Below are 20,120 nucleotides of genomic sequence, written 5' to 3'. Positions count from 1 at the left end.
ATATTGGTAGAGTATTGGGAGGTGATGTAGATTCATTTGATTTGCCATAAACAAAATGAATCGTGGAGATGTTCCCAATTTGCGGATGCAGTGACATGTTGGAACCAAGTTATGAGCGTCTTGTTAATGGTAGATGTGGAATTCCTAGTGACACAGGCAGCATCTTTAAAATTCACATAAGTCTGCAAGCTACTGTATTAAACCCTTGACAAGTTGACACGAATTTAGGGAGATCTGAATTCCTCAACTTTAAAGCTGGCACAGGCACAGCTTGAAGGCAAAACGTAAAACATAAGTAGCTTGAAAGTATTATTGCAGCTACTTGGCATGAATTTAGGTAATAACAAACAAGTGGAGAAAACATTATTCTCTATGTATGGCCCAATGTGCTATTCTCAAAGTATTCACATGGGCTTTACTTTCAAATTAAAGATGCTCCGTTTCAGAAGGGTAATTAAATGACTTTATTGAGAGTCTACATGAAATTAATAAATCCTTACACAAAGATGCCACAAGGCAAGGTGGAATTCCAAGACCATTTGGGAAAGAATTAGTTACATGTTATGGTATATTTGGAAAAATCTGAATGACAAAATTTTTAAAAATAAAAGCTGTTCGCTCCACAATCTATATTTCCTACTCACTTTTCCTATTCATTTTTTATCTGTGTGGCTGCAATTCACGATAAATAGAATCCTGTTTACTCGCTTCAGGAATTAAAGTAAAAGTCTAGAGGCTATTTGATGGATTTTATAAAGACATTGACTCGGGACCTGAGAATCATAAAGCACAAACTCTAAAATAAAATGGATAAGATGGGTCCCCCCTCCATAAAAGGAGTGCCTTTGGATGCATTGTAAGAGACCACCTGGGCAAAATCCTATTAGGGAAGATGGAACCAATTGAACGAACCTCAATCATAGTAGCAGAAACCTGTGCTGCCTTTGAAACCCACAAGATAGGTAGAGACTCAATTATGCCTCAATTACAATAGGAGATTCATTGACAACTATTAATGGAGTTTTTAGGTGCTGTTCGGTAGTGTGTTCATCTCGTGGATGGACCATTTCGGTCCATGCCATGAGATGAAAGGTGGTGTGTTCAGTTCATTGTGGACAGGACCGGTCCACACTATCTCGTGGACCAGTCCTGTCCACACTCCAATTTCTCAGCAATACCTTTTTTTTTGGTGGATGGGGTAGGTCCATGGGTTGAAAATGCTAATATGTTTCATGCGTCCTTTCTATAACCTTACATGCTTTACCGTTGTCCCCGCTGAAAGTCTCCACCATTGAAGCTGTTTTGCTCTGCAAAGGTTTCCATCGAACCTTTGATGTGCTCCACCGAAGCCGTTCAAGCTCTTCACCGAGGTATCATCTAGTGGAAAGACCCCTGTTGCATCTATTTTTGATCTTGACCAACATCCTCTTTTTTTGCTCTTCACCGAAGCCGTCCAGCCTCTGTTGTGCTTTTTTTTAATCTTGAACAACATCCTCTTCAGATGATCCAAATTTCTTCTCATTTTCATCTAACTGAAGGGGCTCCATGGCATCCTCCATTTTTTTTATTTATTTCATATGCATTGACAGATTTATGTGAGATCCTTTCAACCTCACCTTTTGGTTTCTTTTCGGCAGCTTGGCACTTTGGTTTCTTTCAACCTTAAATCATCTCTGCTTTTGTTGGTTTTAGAGGTATTATTCTCTCTCTCTCTCTACCACTCCCATGTTTGTCTTTTTGGATATTCTTAACGCAAATGCTAGTCAATAATCAAAGCAAGTATAACCTCCATCACATTCATTTGCAAGTGGGACTGCCAAAATAATGTTTTTTAGCTTTCCTGGAAATCCATCAACACTTTCCTCATATCTGCTTCATCCACAGTAAAAATGATGTCTAGTGGGGACATTCTAGGCAAAACTATGCAGGGAGGAACTCGTTGTCAAAGACTTTCCCAAATATACTATTAATCCTTCATGCATGCCAAATCTTCTTACATTGGTCTCAATGAGTCTGCTTGAACCTAGAATTAAAGTTTTAGATGGGGATTGAGATTTTGAAACAGAGAATGTTACCATATCCCTAAATACTCTAAATATTGTCTTTCTTTCAAATAAAAGTATGTATAATCATCCGGGCTTAGTGAGTTAGTGGTGGACATGTTGTCAAGTATAGTTGTTTAGGAAAAGAGATCCAATTATAATTATTAAGTAGTGAGTTGAAACAAATAATTCATAGAGGTTTATTGGACACTAAAGTCTACAGTGCTTTGGTTGAAAGCATGTGACAAAAATACTGCTTTCATTTTTATACGGCACGGTGCTTTGACTGAAAGCAGGTGACACTAAAGTCTACAGTGCTTTGGCTGAAAGCAGGTTTATTGAACATGATGCTCAAATAGCCCCACATAGACATTATACACACATCATCAATACGTAGCACAAAGGCATACCAAATTCCACAAATCGGATATTATGCTGCTTGTATTTTGTAGGTGCAACATACTTTGCACTCTTTTTCTTATCTCTCTTATAATGGTGGTCCTTTTATTTTTATTTAAGTAATAGTTGTAAGTGTGGTGGTTTATCCATACACTATTGTAGGAAACCAATTGAACAATATTTTGATATTATGCTTGTCTTACAACTAGTATGGGAATCAGTGGATTATTAATTTGCATAAATCGTTAGATGTCATGCTTATCTTACAAAAATTTCTTGTATCAATTGTTTAAATATTATTTTTAATATTTTTGTCAATAAAATATTAATTATCTTACTTATTTTTTTAATGTTTTTATCAATGAAATAATATATTATTTAAATATTTAATACATATTTTATAATTTTTTTAATTATTTTACTATTATTTTATAAAAAAAATGATATTTTTTGGTTGGTATTAATTCATTGATGCATTTTTTAAAATATTTATCATACAAAATGCAAAAATTAGATATTTATGATTAATTGTGTATATCGTTCATTCCATGTACATGATATACCTAGAACCAAAAAAGTGTGGTGCACTACAGAATGCCACTATGGGTGTGGACTAGTTTTATCCACACAGTTTGTCCACAATTTAGAACAACTACGAATTGTGGTGTGGTGTGGATTAGTCCCTGCCACAAGGTGTGGTGTGGATTGGTCCACACCCACCAATTTCTCATCCACATTATAGAGCATCCCCTTAATCAACATTTTAATCCTCCCTGGAGATGTGCTCATTTAATCGAAGATTGCAATTCCATCGCGAGAAATCTTCCTCAAGTCAACTATGTGCACACTTATAGAGAATGCAATTGTGCAATAGATTGGTTGGTAGGCAAGGGTCAACATAATTTCGAGGTCTTTGTGCAAGGTTTCCCTAGTGATCTTTGTCTAATTGTTCTTCTGGACATTGCCAGCAAAGCTCAACCACAGGTGGTGTAACCTTTCTCTCTCTTATTATAAAAAAAAAAATGATGCATTTAGATTAAGGCTGTCAGTTGGTCAGGTTCAATAGAACCAGAAACCGACCCAATAAAAAATGCTAAGGACTTTGAATCAAATCGAACTTGATAGGGTCTACAATTTTAGACCCAGAATTGAATCAATTGGTTCTCGAGACAATCAAGTTTGATTTGATGGACCCGATTATAATAAACCTATTAAAAATATTATATATAACATTAATTTATTTAATATATTATATATTTAATATATAACTATACATATATATATATATATTAAAATATTAAATGTATATTTAATGAAATTGCAAATCCCATTGACCAACTTTCCCCCCTCTTAAAACCCAAAAACACGAAAGCTCCCCAAATGTTTCCCAATGTTTCTCTTAAGAACATAATCAAAGTCAAAACACTTTTAACCCCAAAAACAACAAAGCATAAAATTGGGATTTTGTGTTTTGGGGTTTATAAGCCACAAACCCTAAAACTTATAGAAACACAACCTATAAATTAATGTGCATTTGGTAAGATAACAGATATGCCAATAATGAAACAATGCTAGGGCTTTAGTTCCTCGGTGGCATATCTCAGCGCCTGTAGCTGACTGTAGGAGTATATTATCTGACCTTCCACCTCACTCTGTGTCTTATATTAGAATGGGAGCAAACACAGCTACGCATGAAATTGATAAATTTGCTTTTAACTTGTAACAAAACTCAGATTTGGTGTGTTTCTCCTGTTTTTTCTTATTCATGTACCAAGTAGCGAGATGTTTATTGATGTTTGAATGAGATGCCTTGGTTCTTTTTCATAGAACAATACAATGCTAGGTGCATCAAGTTTATAATAGGCATAAACATAGCACAACAAGATTTGAGCCATTTTTTGTTTGAAACTTTTTCAGTTTACACTTTCAACATATGTTTCAGTGGTTATCATCCCTTATTTTGGTGTTCTTTTTTTTCAGGTAAAGACCATTATAGACTTTCTTGTTAAAGGGTTTTGCTTATTAGGTCAAGTAAGGAAGACCCCTACAATTCACCTATTTTTGTCCACTGGATAACAGATGTGGCTGACTAGAACCTTCATCGGACACAGACATTCCTATCTCTATGTTCAATTTGTATTTGAACCTTTTTTCTATAAATAAATCGTACCCTTAAAGATCTTTATTCTCCGCTTGGTAGGAAATTTGGTAATTGCAATCATCTCCTCTATGTTTTTTTTGGCATAGTAGCAATTAGATCCCCTCTATTAGAATCCTCTAACAAGAGGCATGAAAATGTCTAAAATACCCATACAGTTACTTTTGACCAAAAATGTTTATTTTCCAAATTTTCTTTTCATATCAATCGCTATCTCAAATCCTTCCAATCTCTTTTCCAAAATTGATTTATTTTTTAAATTTTCCCTTAATATCAATCGCTCAAAGGTAAATCTACAATTAAACTTTTCTTTTTTTGTTGTTGTTCATAAAGTTTGTATTGTTTTTTTTTTTTTTCTATAAAACCCAACCTCAATAGTATTTGCATGAATATTTTGGGCATTTTCATGCCTCTTGTTAGAAGATTCTAATAGATGGGACCTACTTGCTACTATGTTAGAAAGTTTAGGGGAGCTTTCAGCAACGATGAGAAACTTCAAAGGAGGTCTCAGCAATTTACCTAATAAAAATTTTCCACCTTGTTTAGTTTTAATATTCATTTGCTTATTACTACAATTTGTATATTTACCAAGATTCAAAGTATTCAAAATGCAAAAAGTATTGAAAAGACAATTTTAAGAAACATATTTGTATAAACATAGATATGGACATATAGTAAAGGAATTAAGAAGATACACACTTGGGAAACTTAAATGAATTTGAAGAATATATTGGAAACACCAAATCCAAATCTTAAATGGCTATAGAATAAGGCATACATACACATAAGAAACACAATTTTATTGTTTATGTGAAGAATGAACCATGGGGACACACTTGGGAAGCATCAAAAAATTATTGATAAACTAGGCATATGCTTAACTCTTAGAAAACCAATATTATTCTCCTTAACATTTATAAATATAGATTTTAATGATCATTTAATTAAGAAAAACTGACAGAAATGCACTAAGAAGAGAAAATGCCTAAACTTTAAAATTTAGAAACAAGGAAAATATAATAGTTAGATATGCATGGTGTAGTAGTAGGCTTGTCAAGTAGAAATTGCCTTATTGTCCGTAGTTTTTGCTCACTCTCATCTCTTCGTAGTGGGTAGGGTCGTTCAACAAAAACTGAAAATTAATCGAGGAAATCGAACTGAAAATTTTGGTTAACCAAATTAATTGATTCGTTTGGTTAACCCAAAAGAAAAAACTAGTGGTTAATCAAACTGACCAGAATATATATTTATAACAATTTATAATATATATTATTTATAATAATCTATCTATAATATATAGTGTATTTATATATTTATACGATGTATGTAATAAAAATAAAAACCAAAAATCAAGTGATCAACTAGTTATCAATTGATTTTGGTTTGAAATTTTACAAAAACTAAAAGACTTAAAAAGGTAAATTTCTTAAACTATCCATATGGTTTAGTTAATTGATTAAATATACTCTTATTATTTCTGACAATTATCTAAATCTTCCAAGAATTATTAAGCATGGATAAAAAAAGTCAAATGTCCGTTTTACCCTTCTATGAAGTTACATTTGTGTCCTTCGTTATAACTTAACTCAAACACTCGCCCCATTAGTTGAAAGAGAGCGCCATCCTTTACGGGGCCATTGCCATCGCCAATGATGACGGTCGCTGCAACAACCGAATGGTGGAGCATGCGCAGGCGAGGGGAGATCTTTGCCGCCCTCCTCCTCTCTACTTTAGAAATCTGATCCTTTCAGATTGCCTGTCCGAACGCCGGTTTGACCAGACACTTTCAACTTTAGCGGTCCTGTAATCACCATTCACTATTCACCATTACAGCAGTAAGTGGTGGAGGTAAACAACGGAGTAACCAGACCTGTTTAAGAACAATGGCCCCATGATCAGCTGGCTCTTCAATCTCCACACGTATGGAGGACAAATGTTTAGCGCCTTTGTTCTTAGGCTTAGAGCAGTCACTACTGTACTCTCCGGCATCAGCAAGAGATGTTGATACTTTAAACGTACAAGTGTGAGAGATGGGAGTCTTTTCCCGACCCTTTAATCTCAACCATCCACTTGAAATTCTTTTCTACACCTCCCACCACACCGTTTTTCGATTTTCCCCCCTTAATCTCCACTATCCACTTATACTTCCGATCGAGGCCACGGGGATTTGATCTCGGCGGTCCATGAATACTTCCATTCCAGATCATTGATCTTCTTCGCATTGAGGAACCGGTCCTGCTCGAGAGCAGAGACACGATAGCACAGGCTCCGCAAGTAGAAATCAGTGGTCGTTCATTCTTGGTAACTCTTGTAAGTAGAAGAAAATGGGGTTGTGTCGATTTGGATGAGATCGGTAACGTTTTCGAAGACATTAAAGGGAGGCGACGAAGAAGGAAAGGAGAAGTGTTGGGGAAAGAGATCGAAGTCAGAGAGGCGCGTGCGCAGGCGAGCGGAGATCTCTGCCGCCCTCCCCCTCCTTCTCTCTGCTTTAAAAATCTAATCCTTTCAAATTGTCTGTCCGAGCGCTGGTTTTGTTTGATGGACTTAATGCAAAGAGTGCTTTGGGTATTATGTAACATTAAATCAAACACTTGAAGTCACCTGTAAACGGTTTTTGACAGAGAGTTAATAGTAAGGATAGAGCTAGACAATTGTCAGGAATAGTAGTGATAGTCAATTTTCAAACAATAAGGGTGTACTTAGCCAATTAGCTAAACCATAAGGGTAGTTTAAGAAATTTATCCAAAAAATTATAGTTTAATTGAACACCCTTATAGGAAATCATTCTATTATATTTGGAAGATGATTATGCAGGATTTACTAGACCTGGTATCTCGAGGAGAAGGAAAATTAATCCGATTTAATGAAAAAATTGAACACTTGTGAATATCAGATGGTGCAAAATATTGCCAATGTTATCTTGACGTCTATATACCTATACTACTATTAAAACTGTGAAACTTTTGTTTGACTAAAATACCATAATTTTTTAATTTGGTCCTTTTCTAATTATAAGGACAATAATATAATTTGAATAACCACTTTTCTCATCATTCAATTCTCTCTCATTAAATCTTATATCTAGGGCATCAATTCCATTATTTCATTGAATGCTATATTAATTAACCATATTAAAAAAAAAATAAGTGTCATAAAGAATAATTTAAAACCAACCCAGAATGGATATATTCAAGTCAACAATTCAACCTTTTTGTTAAATGTGTCAACCCTTGATGCCATAATTAAATAACAATAAAAATTAAAAAAGATAAAAACACACAAAAAATATAAAATATACAAAAAAAATGTAGAAAACATTTTGGGCACATTTCTAATCATATATTCATCATATTAAACAAAAATAATTGTGACAAATAAAAATATTTTTATACACATTACACATAGAAATATAAAAAATGTAGAAAGTTTTGAAAACACATTATTTACCATTATCATCATCATCAAAAATTGCCATGTGCAAAGCATGTGCACACTTAATACCATGTTAATAAGTCAAGTTGGGCAACAACTTAGAGAGCAAACACATATACAAGAATTGTTCGGCTAGCGATTTGCCAAAGAACTGTACTCTGGACAATTGTGAAACTTTCTACAATATTTTTGGTACTATTTCAATTGTGTCTGATTTTGAAATTTGCTACAAGAACAAGATGGAGAAAGATGGTAGGATTCATTAATCCTTAGGCCTCTCTTTTTTTAGGTGCATGGTATCTTCTCTGGTTATTTTGCTTCTTGTTCCAGCTTCTGAGTAATCTCTTACATTACCAACTCCTATTATAGTATTTCGACAATTATTTTCTCTTATTTTGAGAGGGGTAATTGTTTAAAACTTTATTTCAGTTGTTTTTTATTGTGCAGAATTATTTTTTTCTTTTTTGTTGGGTACATATCACTTTTTCTTGTTAAGTAGTATCTTTTTTAATGTGCCTCAAATTTTCAGTATTATTCAGTTAATAACAAAGATTGTGTTTAGTATCATTGTCATTTTTACCTATAACATTTGGTGTTAATACAAATTGTTATTACAACTTAAGACATTTCATCTAGAAATGCTAATGATTAATGCATTAATGCCATGCATGCATTTTTTTTAGTTGAAATAACTATTTTATGTACATTTCTCAAAAATTTGTGTCAATCAACCCACACACTATAGGTAGAAAATGGCAATGGCAACAAACAACCTTTTATTTTATAATATTGAAAAGGTTACACAACCCAATAATCACTAGATACAATAACATTGTCCCAAGGGAGAGCCCTCGAGTTAAGAGTTGAAGATTCATTCTCATTCTTTTGATCTTCATAGGGTAGCCAGTCGGTAGCTTAATTAGTCTTGCCATGGTTTTGAAAATCGGACCAAATCGGATGGTCGGACCAGTTGACCTGAGAACCAGTCCCTAAAATCGTTCCTAGGCCAAAAACCATTGATTTGGTCAACGACCCATTGACTTGAGCAATCAACCTGTCGACCCGAACAATGGTTTTTGGCTGTTCTTTTATTTTAATTTTCATTTTTCTAAATCGGAATGGGATGTTTGTTCAGACCGAACGATTGGACCATTCAACCCAGAGAACGGGTCCCTAAAACAATTTTGTGTCCAGTCTAATTTTCTAAAACCTTGACCCTTGCGATAAGTGTTTTTGTAGCTAACTCCAGCCTTACATTTTCTTTATCTCCAAGGTGGGTCAAGAACCTATTCAATCAAAGGATAACAAGTTTGGAATCCCCTTAATAATGATGGGAGACCCTTTAAAGTTAAGAGCCATATTATGGGCTTCCATGGCCGCCTCCAATGCTCTCTTCCACACTACAATGGATGCATGAACCATGGTTTTCAAAACTGGATCGGACCGGATGGTCAAACCGGAAAAACCGAGAACCGATTAGGTGACCAGTTCCGTTTTTCCCCAAAATCGGAATTTTGCCAAAAAACTTTGATTTCGTTAGCAAACCGCTAACCTGGGTGTTCGAACCGTTAAATTGTTTTGGCCTTTTTCTTATTTTTTATCAGAATGGGTCATCCATACGGTTCAAACAGTCAAACCGTTTGACCCAGGAACCGGACTCCTGACTGGTTACTTTTCCGGTTTGATTTTAAAAACCTTGGCACGAACCATCAATATCAATTCCTTTCCTTCTTAACAAATCCTTTGTAGGCAATCTATTACTAAAGAGGAAAAGAAAAGTTTTAACTTCTGGAGGGCACATTAGCTTCCATGCATTACTATTCCATCTAAAATTTGATCCCAGGTTTGCCCCTGAGTTGCATTTAGTGGCATATGCCATTTTAACTGAAAACTCACGTTTGGTCTTAGGCTCCAAATCGGACTATCCTCTTTAGGAATGTATATGGACTTTATTCTTGACCTAAGTGTGTGGAAACCAAGCTTCACACTTTATCTTCGTTTGGAACTTTTTCGACCTAGAGTATGTAGTCACCCTATGAACTTTTCTCTAACTTTTCTCTAAAGGTAAGCTCCCCATGCAAATGCTCCATTGACAGCCAACAGCTTGTAATCCTTTATCCCACTCAGTTATCACTATTTTCCTCCACCTCAAACCCCCTTGTTTTGTCTCTTGCCTCTTTGTTTATTTTCCTGTTGTGATATACCTCTACTCTCCCTTCACCAACTCCCCTTCCCTCACTTAGCTTTACTACCCTAAGCCCCCACAGGGTTCTCATTGGGACGTAGCTACCAACCAACCTTCATCCCGTTCTATTACCAAACTCCCCCAAACGTCCTTGTTTTTGCATGTTGTCTCTTTGTTTGTTTGCCCACAGTAAGATTCCCTAGTTCCCCTTAGTTACCACCATTCCCCGTACCACTTTACTACCCCAGGTTCCAACAGTGACTCCATTGTAGAGAATTCACCAACCTACCTTCACATGAACATTTACTGTTGTTGTAAATGACTCTAAAAGGTAAAGAAGTCATTAGCACCACAGAATCTGTACATACAACCGAGGACTTCGAGACTTTCTTCTCACATGCAGTAAATGTGGAAGATGATGATCAGCCTCCTAGCTTTGAACCAATCGAGAAAGCAGTCCAAGTCACTAGCCTAACATTAAAGGGATGCATCTTCCCACGCCACTAGGTCACTAAAGAGGCTCTTGCCAACCATGTCCGGATACAATGGAAAGCATCAGCCACTATAACTGTCTATTTCCTTGAAGGAGGTAGCTTGGAATTTTCCTTCACTAACCATAATGATAGGCTCACAACTCTAGAAGGTGGACCTTGGTTCTATCTTTCGAGTTGGATCCTACTCGAAGAATGGCATGATTCCAACACTGGTACAGTGGACAAGATTTGGTCACAGAGAGTCTGGTTGCAAATCCATATGATTCATCGAGCTATTGTTGAAGATGGAAGAGTTTGTTTTCTCCTCAGTGCCACAAGTACCATTGTTCCAAACCAAGACAAAATACCTATTGGCCATCTAACAAGAGGACTATATGTACCTAAGAAGATTATCATCGATCTCAGGCGTCCATTGTACACATGTCACTTCATTTTCTATCGTGGGGAACCAGTCTGGCTTTGATTCTTATACAAGTATCTCCCCCAGATTTGTGCTAATTGTGGCCTTCCTGGACACATTTGGAATAACTGTAAGGGACTAGATCATTCCATATCAGATTATCGATAATTCCTTGAAATCCAAACTATTGATTTCCCGGGCAAATGGCTTTGTGCTGAGTTCAGACCCGAGAAACAATTCAATCTCCCAGTATATTCACCTTCAAGTTTAAACACTTCTAGTACGTGCAAAGTACATCACAGTGAGCATGGATCAGATGAAGACTCTAAAGACAGTTCAAGTGGCCGGAAAAGGCGTTGTATCAAACCTTCTTACGACTTACTGGATGTGGTCTCTGGCAACTCGCCAACACCCATGCAACAAGACCCCGTCGAGTTTAACTCTTCACAGCATGCTCCTACCCACCAACTGACACTTGGCACCCATGAAATGCCATGCAACATGCATGCAGCCAACCTATGCCACGTACCATCCATGCACAACATCAATTTGTTTCGTGACTTGAAAGGCAAAAGCCAGCTTTAACAACCCATTATTTTACTAAAACAGGTGGGTTGGGCACCATAGACTTACCAGCAAAAGGAGACGTGGCAGGCCAAAAAATTACCATATGGACTCCTCCTCCAATGCCCTGTTAGCAGTTCGAAATGGACAAGTGTTTGACTTTTCCCTTGGTCAAGGGTTACCCCCTGAATGCCTTTTAACTCGCACCACAATGATATACCCAGTTCCCACCCCCCACAAACACAATCGCAAGACAACCCATCACCAGACCTTTCCACTTGGACCTTCCCCTTCACCTTGACCAAAAGTCCATTCTCAATATGGCAGCATCTATGCTCCCGATGTCACCCGGTGTGGAGGGCCAAACAATCGTTGAACATTTTCTCAATTTATCATCGCCTTCCTCAGCTCAGTTACTCCAACAGGAACACTTTAATATTCTCATTATCATTTTTATACGAGAACTCTCATTAAATTACCTATTTTTTTATCTTCTTGGCATTATGAAACTCATTTCTTGGAATATCTGGGGGGGTTAATGACCAAAAGAAAATTAGAGACCTTACAAAGTTGTGTAAAAGAGAGAAGCCAGATCTGTTATTCCTATCAGAAACAAAACTTTCCTCAATCAAAAACTCCTCATTGGCTAGGAAGTTGGGGTTTAGTCAGTTTGTTCTTCATGAAGATTCCAGGCAATCTGGTGGTCTTCTTTGTTGCTAGTTAAACTCCATAAATGTTAATACTCTTCATGTGGGCAATCACCTGATTCACTTAGGAGTTGTAAATTATCCTTTGACCAACTCATGGCAACTGTTATTGTTCCATGGTCACCCAGTTTGTCACCTCCGTAAGGACCCGTGGTTGTAATTAACACAATTGCAAGAAAATGTTAATTTGCCATGGCTTCTTATGGGAGATATCAATGATATCTACAAATCAGATGACCATAAGTCCTTCAGGAATGGTAAGCCCTTTCTTTCCAAGCATATGCAAAACTTTATAAACAACTTTAGCCTGATTAACTTTAAATTTCTTGGGCCTCCTTTCACATGGACTAATGGTCAACAGGGCACAGCAAAAGTCTTGGAAAGACTGGATAGAGCTCTAGCTGTCTCATCCTAGTGTCAGTTATTCCCAAACTCTTTGCTTCAGCACTTCCCAATAACTAGTTTAAACCATGGCGTCATTTCAATCAACACCGCATCAGTTCCCCCTTAAAGGAAGCCCATTTTCACTTCCTGCATTTCTAGACTGACCACCCCCAATGTAAGCAAATTGTCTTTGATTCCTGGAATCAGCATATACATGGATCTCCCACTCACTAAGTCATTACTAAGTTGAAGTCATGCAAATCCACTCTTAAATCCTCGAATAAAAGCCACTTTGGTCAAATACAAAATCACATCCAAAAGCTCTCTGACCAAATTTCATCTCTACAAATGAATGCCACAAAATGTAAGCTCCAAAAACAACTCCAGTCTCTTACAGAGCAATACCATTACTAGCTTTCAAAGGAAGAACAGCTGTGGAGAGTTAAATCACATGAACAATGGCTACAACAAGAGGGTGATAGAAATACAAAATATTTTCATCATATGGCAAATTTTAAAAACTTAAAATGGCTCCTGGGCATCAAATCATGCCTCCATTGGTCAATTATTCAAACAATCAATTTTGGACATTGGAGACCAACATGAGACATTTGATCCCAGCATGTTGTCTGATGTTTCACTTCCCACCCTATCCCCATCGCAGCGAGATTCTCTACTATCCCCATCTACATTCAAAGAAATATTTGTGATGGTTAAATAGTTGCACCCACATAAAGCCCCTGAACCTGATGGGTTTACACCTTACTTCTACCAACACTTCTGGGATCTGATCGGCCCAGACATCTTCGCCATGGTACTCAAATTCTTCAACACAGAGTTCCTTCCAAAAGAAATTAACAAAACAAATTTGGTGTTTGTGCCCAAAAACAATAAGCCAGTGGATGCTTCAAGTTACCGTCCCATTAGTATATGCAATGTGCTTTACAAAATAGTAACCAAATGGATGGTTCTTCATCTTCAGCCTGTTTTGCAGGAACCGATATCTCCATTTCAGCCGGGTTTTCTCAAAGGAAGGCAAATCTCAGATAGTATCCTATTGGTGAAGCACAAGTTGAAACTTCAACAAAAGGGAAAAGGTTTCATCGCCCTTAAATTGGACATGTCCAAAGCATTTGATAGAATGGGGTGGTTGTATTTATATCGTGTTCTTCAAAAGATGGAATTCCCCATGAAATGGTGTAACATGGTACATCAATGCATATCCACCGCCACTTTCTCAATCAAAATTGCAGGTGAATCCCATGATCATTTCAACCTGAGTCGTGGCGTCAAGCAAGGTGACCCCATTTCCCCATATCTATTTATTATAGGCATGGAGGTTCTTACTCAACTTTTGAATCAAGCTTCAATCTCGGGGCAGATTGATGGGGTAAGAATTAGTCGAAATGGTACCCCAATCACTCATCTCCTTTTTGCAGATGATTGCATCCTCTTCTGCAAAGTCAATATGGCTCAAGTTAGAACTCTAGTCAATATTCTACGAACTTTTGAAATCATGTCTAGCCAGAACTCTAGTCAATATTCTGCGAACTTTTGAAATCATGTCTAGCCAAAAAAATCAACTACTCCAAGTCAAGCATCTACTTTGGTAGGAATGTTCCCCGCCAGCGTCGCAAGTTTTTCTCTCACATTCTACATGTAAAAAGTCACTAATAAGCACCAAGTACCTTGGCATCCAAGTGGGAACAAACACCCACCTATGTTATTCTCATAAAGAGGTAATTGATAGGGTGTGTTAAAAAAAAAAAAGAAGAAGAAAACTCCTGGAGTTCTAAACTTTTATCACAAGCCAGTAGAACCACTTTAGTCAAATCTGTCCTACAGTCTATACCTACCTACTCAATGTCAACATCAATTTTCCTGAAGTCAACAACCTCCAAACTTGATAAAATGGCCAGGTCATTTTGGGTTTCAAATCATACGGTATTATGAATCAAGCTATGTTTGGTAAGAAAATCGGGAGATCGTTAACAGATAGACAAGGGCTTTGGAGTAGGCATATCAAGTCCAAGTATTTCCCTCACACCTTTTTTATAGCAAAAAAAGGTCAGCGTAGTTCTCAATGGTGGGAACAAGCCCACCAGTTGTTGCTATTGCTACGATCAAACCTGTTGTGGTCAATCAATGATGGCTCGGATGTCTCAGCAATTTCAAATCCTTGGATTCCATCATTGCTAGGTGACATACCACATCTGAATACATCATCACCTCAAATTCAAGGGCCTGATTTAAAGGTTTCTGAATTGCTTAATCCTAAAGGTTCATGCAATCTCTCAAAGTTACAAGTTCGATCACCTATTTTAATTGGAAGCTAATATGGAAAGCTCAAGTGACCATTCAGATTTCAAGTCTTCCTTTGGAAGACTCTTTGGGATGGATTACTTACAAAAAGTGTTCCTCTTGGTTGAGTGAGCCAGATACGCTTTTTGTGTTTTTTGTAAACTCCAAGAAGAAACGGTTTATCACCTACTCAATAAATTCGCCAAGATCATCTACCACATATGGGAAGCAAGGAATAAACAGTTATTTGAGAATATTATCCAAGACCCTCTACAGGTGGTTAAGTCAGCATTCAATTTCTCACTGGAGTATCCACCATCTCGGCCACTACAACCTCGCTTCCTATTGTCATTTCTTAGAAATATACCCTCTTGTTTATTGATGGTTCTTTTGATCCAGATTCAGGTAATACAGGACGAGGGCTCATCCTCCAACATGCCAACGACCAGTATATCATTGCAAAAGGCAAGCCTTGTTGGGCCCTCAACAGCTATGATGCTGAAATTCGAGCCCTGTTAAGAGGATTACATGTATGCCTCACAAATGGCATAACACATCTTTTGGTATATTCAAATAATGCTGCCTTAGTAGATTTTGCAAATGCAGATCGAGTAACTCAATGGTTGGAGCAGCTGCATAGAAGTCATCTTAGAAGACTAATATCCTCTTTTGAAACTATATATTTTGTACATATTTTTAGACAATACAATCAGGCAGCCCACCTTTTTGCTTATATATCCTGGGCCAGCTCAGCTTACACTATAACTCAACAAACTCTACGCATGTAACTTTTTCTATATGAATGGAGTTCCTTTTTTTTGCTGAAAAAAAAAATTCCAAACCTTCCTCTCTTCATTCATTACTCACAGCGCAACCACTTCCACTTTTGAGTAGGTCTCTCAATGAGAGGATTCCTCTCTAAGCCCAAGAGACACCCCCTCCCCTTTTGGCTTTAACATCCCAAAAACTATATTTTTAGGTACTTAATCTTTATAACCTTAACCCAGAAGTTATCCCTCTTCTTTCAAGATTTTCCAACCCAGCATCGCCAAATTCACTATATTAACCCATTGTAGATTCTTTAAGCCTAGACCTCCCCAAATTTCTAGGGAGCACAGACAATAGCACTTAAGAAGGTGAATGGGCTTTTCCCACTCAAATTTGTCCATAAAATGTTGGGTTGCTTCCTGTCAATATCCTTAAGAATATCATTTGGGATCTTAAAGGATCTCATGATGTATTAGGGCATCATGCTGATTGTTGTATTTAAAAGAGAATCTCCTAGCCAAAGAAAGATTATTCTTATTCCAATTTGCTAGTTTATTTGAAACTTTCTCATCAAGATCAAGAAAGGTCGATTTTGTTACTCTACCAACAATGATGGGAGTCCCCAAATATTTCTTGAAATTTCTCTCAATGGGAATTCTAAGTAAGCTAGAGAGGATTAAATAGGCATGGACACAGCTATTGATGTCCTAACTCAAGCCCAATGCATCTAAAAGATGGATTTGCCACATTCAAGATGCTATCCAACACCTACCTGCCCCACAAGATGCTACATCCGCAAATGGATCCAGACTCTTGTCCTAATCTTGGTATTTGCACAAAATGGGCTTAGATTTTCTATGTTCGAAAACTAGGGCTTGATCTCAACTTCAGTTGAGGCTTTGGCCTTTGGGTACTCTGACCCAGTCCAAACCAAACAAGATCCAGACTCAACCTGAGCCCATTTGAGCTCTATGTGTATTTGTTATTCCAATGATCCAATTATATATTTTATATGCCATGAAATTAAAAGATTTTATAACGGAAAAGGCATATGATGCGTTTGCCGGGAGTCGAACCGGGTCTATTGCTTGAAACGCAATTATCCTAACCGTTGGCCTACAAACGCCTGCGTTTCACGAGTTCCCAAATAATATTTATATAAATTATAAAGTCAAGATTTTACTTCAACTCCGGAGCCCGGATGACGCGATACGAGATGCCAGCACATCTTCACAGGCTTCATTCGAAAGCTTTGCCAATTGGCATTAAATTAAAAGAAAAAAAAAATTCTGCACTACTGAAGTCAGCATAACAGGAATTAAGCAGAACCGACGACCCTTATCAATTTTTTTTTTTCTTTCCCCTCGACGATCAAGAGAAGTATTCCAAATATGTGGTCCTGTCCTGTGAAATTCACCAGTGCAGTGTGCAGAATATAGCTCTGTGTTTGAACTTTGAATTAAAGTTTTACCAAAGAAAGAGAAAAACAAAGAACTTTGAATTCAAGCGATTGATTTTTTTATTTTCCCCTTTTTGGGGGGTAAAGTTGAGACATAACATTATAACAAATAAGGACAAAAGGAAATTACCCGGTCGGTTCTGTCACTGCTCCTCTTAGCCGGATGAATCTGCCGTCGTGATTTGTCCCCAAAAACCAGGTTCTTATGGGGTAATGGATTAAACGTTATAGTATAGATGAGAAGAGTGTAGATTGGAAGAAGTAATTGTTCTCAATCAGCCAGTAAATATGATTCTGGGTATTGGTGGGAGTTACAATGAAACTTGTTTTATTTTCCAAACATGAAGTGGGACACCTTTACCAAGTTCTGAGTTCTGTCTCTCAATTTCCTTTATTAGCAAGTGGGGAGTGGGGACCATCGCGTGGGGCCGGCCGATTTGTCGATTTGAATATCATTATGTAGGGGTGATGGTAGATCCTAATGCTGACTGCTGAGCATATATAGATGAATTACGTACTTAACTATTTTAATTAGGCTTTGGCAGAATCAGACAAAGACTAAAATGATAATAAACAGTTTAGAACTGTATTATGTGGGTTAGTTTGTGAGTCAACATCCTCCACTATCTGCTTGTCATGGTGGTGCTGGTGGTGTATTAACACTAGTAGGCCCGGGCCGACCAGCATACTCCAAGTACACGTATGAAATAATCTACCAATCTACCTATTTGCTTTTTTACTATTTTTCTTCTTTCTTCTTCTTCTTTACAATCCCGTGGCCAGTGGCGGATCTAGGACCTTTGATTGTGATGAAGGATATCCAATGGAGACAAAGAAAATTGCCGTTTTGAAGAGAGGAAGTAGAGAAATGAGATTAAATTGTTGAGGAATGTGAAATGAAAAAAAAAAAAATGACCCATAAGTTTGGTCGATATGGAATAGAGACATAGGTGTTATTCTTTTATATTTTTTCTTTATTTCTTAGCCATTCGTCTCCAAGAAAATAATCTCATATATTTAAGAAGCCAAATTTTATTTGACCCCTTACTATTTTATTTGAGTGGGGCAATTAAGGGTAGCAATTTTTCACCCAACCTGCGGAGCCCATCCAACCACCCAGTATCTAATTCACCCAAGCCGCCCATTTACTTGGTGGGTTGTGTGATCAACCCATCACCCAATCCGTCCATTTAAATGGGTTGGATTGGGTTGGGTTGTGGATAACCATTGGGTTAACCATTACATACATAAGTATTGATTCCTTAGCCTTCTTTTTTAATTCTATTTATTTGACTTAAATAATTTATAATTAATGCATTAATTTTCTATTAATTATTAACTAAATTTAGTTTTGTCTTTAACCAACACACTTCACCCAACATAAATTCAAATCAATTTAACCTGAGTTCGACCAGTTCAACGTGGTCTGACCTGATCCAGCATATATATACCGATCTAGGTCGACCCAAATCCGAAATAGACCCCGAGCAGGATGGTTTGGTACCTTGCTCTGCCCGGTTTGGGTCATCTGATCCAAACAGCATTCACACGGCCCAATCCAACCTGGCACAAGCCGATCCGGGTCGGATCGAATCCAAAACAGTTTCAAACGGGATGGTCCATTGTCCGCGTGTTGTTCTCGGTCAAACCACTCGGCCGACCGATATCCGTGCAACCCAACCCGAATCCGGACTGACCCGATTTACTTAAGTTGACTCGCTTCAGGTCGGTCGGTTCGGTCCCAAACCCGTGCACAAACCTGATATGGTCCGATTCAAGTCAATCTACCATTAATTAAACCAATTCGACTAAACTAATCCAAATCTAAACGGTTCAACCACCCTTAATATGATTAGCTCGAAGATAATCCAATTAGATAGTTCAAGTTGGTCTGACCAGTTCGAACCTAAGTGGTTCGGTCAAACCTAAAATCTAAACATAGTCAAATGGCTTCGCCGCTTGTGTAAAAGTAATATGCATGTAATGTGACTTGAACCTTTAGCACTTATGTAAATAGTAACTACAATTACCACCAAGCTATAACCAACATATTTGTTAAGAGAGAGTTAGTTTGTTTTTTAAGTCCATAAATATAAGATTAATGGGTTTGGGTGGGTTGGATTGGGTTAAAACGGGTTTGGGTTGAACCCAACCCATTTAATTTTATATAATTGGGTCATTAATGGGTTCGCGGGTTAGCTGGATAGGGTTGAAGCTCAACCCAAACGAAACCCAACCCAACCCGCCCAATTGCCACTGCTAGGGGCAATTGTAAAAAATAAATAAATTTCCTCGTCATTTTCATAATTACATAAAACATTTTCAAATATCAGTGGGGACGATTGCCCACACTGACTTCTACATAGGTCCACCACTGCTCGTGGCCACCAGGGTCAGGAGATTAGCCATGGGTCCAAAATTGGTTAAACTGAAAATCAAACCAAAAACTAATTATTTTAAGAAAAAAGTTTTAGCTAAACTGCATAATTGAAATGTTGTTTGGAATCCATTTTCAACCCAAACCGATCGAATAAACATTCGTCCCATAAATGGTCAATCAAGCTTATTAAATATATTTATGACAAAATTACATTTGACCTAGGCCCAGGCCCACATTAGGCTTACAAATTTTAGAGTTGGGCTTGGGCTTAATACTTCAAGTCCGGCCTAGGTCTGAAGTATTTAATAAGGTTGATCAGCCATTTCAGGAAGAATTTTGTCATAAGAATATTTAATACGGTTGACTAGCCATTTTAGGGGTAATTTGGTCTTGCAAAATACTTAGGGTCTGTTTGGTTTGCAGCTGGAATCGAAATGATTTATTCCC

Source organism: Nelumbo nucifera, chromosome 1 (assembly GCF_055504915.1).
Source record: "Nelumbo nucifera cultivar China Antique chromosome 1, China Antique-T2T, whole genome shotgun sequence".
In the NCBI taxonomy this organism is placed as follows: domain Eukaryota; kingdom Viridiplantae; phylum Streptophyta; class Magnoliopsida; order Proteales; family Nelumbonaceae; genus Nelumbo; species Nelumbo nucifera.
Note: the sequence above shows the minus strand (reverse complement) of the source record.